At 43.4% G+C, this 3,477-nt stretch overlaps 1 pseudogene; it reads right to left on the bottom strand.

Moving 5' to 3' along the window:
• Positions 1 to 233: 233 nt before the first annotated feature.
• On the bottom strand, positions 234 to 745 carry LOC123471030 (annotated as a pseudogene).
• Between the last annotated feature and the right edge of the window lie 2,732 nt (positions 746 to 3,477).

Raw genomic sequence — 3,477 nt, 5'->3', positions numbered from 1 at the left:
AGTGGCTGATTTATCCGGGACAAATTGTTGATTGCTCGAGGAAGCGTGAAGCGCTTGGGTCGAAAGCCATGTTTTCTCGACGAAGTCGATCACAGAACCAGAGGAACCTTTCAACCTCTTCAATGTACGACCCATAGATTCGTCTAAAATAGGGCATTGAAGCGTGAACGAACCTTCGTACCACGGATTGAAAATTTCGCGAAGAGCCTTAGCTTCAGCAGGAGACAGCCCGTTTAACATCCACGAGCGAAGAGAACGGAATTTTTCACGGGAAAGCACAGTAGCCGTATCTGAAGCAAGAGACCGACAAGGAGCCCTAATGCGATCACTACTGGGGAATCTGTATCGCCTACGAAGCGGGGCGTGAACGTAAACGATCACTTCGTCGTGCAGTACTGGCAGGTGAACGGTAACTGCGTGTAGAAGATCTGGATTGTGACCGTCGATTACGCCGTGGAGATCTGGAACTTCGTGAAGAAACCGAGCTAGAATGCTTACGCGATCGGCTATGAGATCGATCAAGCAATCGGCTTCGAGGTCGAACACGCGATAGGCCTCGAGATCGAACACGCGAACAGCTATGTCGAGCTGGCGACAAAGAAACCACTGAACGAGTCACGACACTGTTATTATCAGGTGGGAGAACCACATTCTCAACGCGAGAATCCAACGAAGCACGAGGATTGCTTCGAAATCGACGGATTTCGTTTTCACGAGAACGAGAACGAGAGGTAGAGCTAGGCATGACCGTATGTACCGAGAGCTTAAACTGGTCTGAGGATAGGCCGATAGGGAGAGGGGTAACGCTCAGCGTTGCCGCTAGAGGGACTGATTTTTGTTTTCTTTTAAGGAGCTAAATACACTGTGTCAACACCGTTGAGGTTGACGTAATGGTTGGGTGCAATTGGAATTTCCACTTTCTGCTCCAGCTGTGTATCCTGTTAAGTTCTGGTTGGAGGATTTATTCCACGCCTACTTGTCATGGACTGGTAGCGTAGATGGTGATGTCATCGGCATAGAGGAGGGTTTTTTTGGGGGGGGGGGTGAGAGAGGGGAACTTTGTTAACATGAGGTTGAAGAGGAGTGGGCTTAGGACCACTCCTTGTGGCACGACATTTTCCATGGATTTGGGTGTAGACAGATGGTCTCCAATTCTGACGCGCATAATACGTTTGGAGAGGAAATCTTTTGGCAGAGCTAGAATGGGACCTGTGATGCTGAGCTTGGCAAGCTGTAAGTCTGTTTGATGTCCGTCTCTAGTTGTATTATGGTTTCCGAAGTACTAAATCCTCTTCTAAAACCTGCTTGCTCTCGGTTCAATAGTCCTTTATACCCTAGGAATCAATGTATACGGTAAGCAAGAAGACGTTCCATAGCTTTGTAGAGGCATGAGGTGATTGAGATAGGTCGGTAGGAAGTGGGGTTTTCCGCTCGTTTGCCGGGATTTAGGAGGGGGATCACGATACCCATATAGGACATTTTTGCCATCTTATGTCCGAATCATGGCCGAATATCCTGTAGATATCCATGTACTCAATGGGTAGTTCCATGGATGTCCGTCGGCTAGTTACCTTGGAAGTGCAATGGATCTGCCAAAATTACATTCTACGGACCTCCTTCCAAAAGGCAAGAAGATTTTCAATTGTTCCATTTAAAGATCGGTCTCGAGCCAATCAGGGGCTTTTTTGCCAATCGGGATTCTCATTTCAGGCAATCGAAGCGTGGTTCAGGGTGGAAAATTCTGAATAAAATTGGAGTTTAATCGAGGTACTTAATCGAGGAAGCTACACCAATTGCAATCAATCGATTTATGCAAAAACATAATCAATTGATTGTTTTACCCAATCGATCCGATAGCAACCCCAATAATAGCTCGTTCTACCCACCTGCCCCGATTTTTACCCTGAAACCTTAAAACGGCCATTTTCTTAAATGGCGTCGGGTTAGTCGGGTTAACCTTGATTTTTCCCCTGCACCATCCCGGTTGAAAAAGTGGCACCTCAATTCAGCCTTGAATGCCCTTTTTTGGTGCGGGGCGGTTATCCGGAATAGAACTAATCGGGGCCGATCCCTAAGTTTCATAATTGATTTTGTTTTAAAAAAATTTATTTTATTCCAAAAGAGGGGGACTTAACCGTGTTCAAATTTTGCCCTAGAATGTATTTTTATTTTAAGTCCAGCATTTTCTACGGAAAATATTAAAAAATAAAGGGGTAGTTATCTTTTTGCCGGTATGGCTTATTTTCAAATTTATTACAAAATTATGAATAAAATATATATAAGTCGTGAGTTTGTTTGTTCAGGCTTGCCGTTTAGCTTACGGGAACCAAGCCATTGGAAATTAACTTAATCTATAAAATAATGAAGCGAAGAAAATATATATTATTCTGCATTTAATAATATTCAAAGTAAGCATACTTATGATTATGACCATACTTATGATCATACAGTACCCACCACAAGTGTTAGAAAATGCGCGGATATCCGTAAGCCTCCGTGTAAATACCTCGCTGATTTGCGAGGTAAATACTGGGGATAGATTTTTAAATTTTTTTTTACAAATACATTTGTTAAAGATGTATTCGTGAAAAAAAAATCAGAACTGTACAAGCCTCCGCTGAGGCTGTACACCACTTTCCAGAAGTATTAGAAAATTTTTTTTTTGTGTGGATCTCTTATGGCGGGATGGATTTTTCCGGCGGCCATATCTTTTGTTCCGATTAAGATACGGAGCCGGGGATTTTTTTACAAATTGCCCATGGGGCACTTTATTCAACGACCGCGATTCGATCGTGATCCATGAACCCCTTCCCTATTTTTTTCGCCCGGGAAAAACGCGCATTCCATTCAAGGACTATTATTGTGTGTACAACGACACAGGGAAAATGTAGTATGACTTTTTCACACTGGGGGCGCATGGCGCGCAAGGAATGCGCAACTCTTTCTTTGTCGCGAACACATATCCGCGCGGCTGATTTCCCCCAGTGTGAAAAAGTACACACAATAATAGTCCTTGAATGGAATGCGCGTTTTTCCCGGGCGAAAAAAATAGGGAAGGGGTTCATGGATCACGATCGAATCACGGTCGTGGAATAAAGTGCCCAATGGGCAATTTGTAAAAAATCCCCGGCTCAGTATCTTAATCGGAACAAAAGATATGGCCGCCGGAAAAATCCATCCCGCCATAAGAGATCCACACAAAAAAAAATTTTTCTAATACTTCTGGAAAGTGGTGTACAGCCTCAGCGGAGGCTTGTACAGTTCTGATTTTTTTCACGAATACATCTTCAACAAATGTATTTGTAAAAAAAAATTAAAAAATCTATCCCCAGTATTTACCTCGCAAATCAGCGAGGTATTTACACGGAGGCTTACGGGTATCCGCGCATTTTCTAACACTTGTGGTGGGTACTGTACTTTATTATGATAAGAAGCGATTGCCTAATGTCTTTCCCAGATTAGATCACACATGTTATA

The sequence above is a fragment of the Daphnia magna genome, linkage group LG4 (genome assembly GCF_020631705.1).
Source record: "Daphnia magna isolate NIES linkage group LG4, ASM2063170v1.1, whole genome shotgun sequence".
Lineage (NCBI taxonomy): Eukaryota > Metazoa > Arthropoda > Branchiopoda > Diplostraca > Daphniidae > Daphnia > Daphnia magna.
This window is presented reverse-complemented; position numbering and strand designations above follow the sequence as displayed.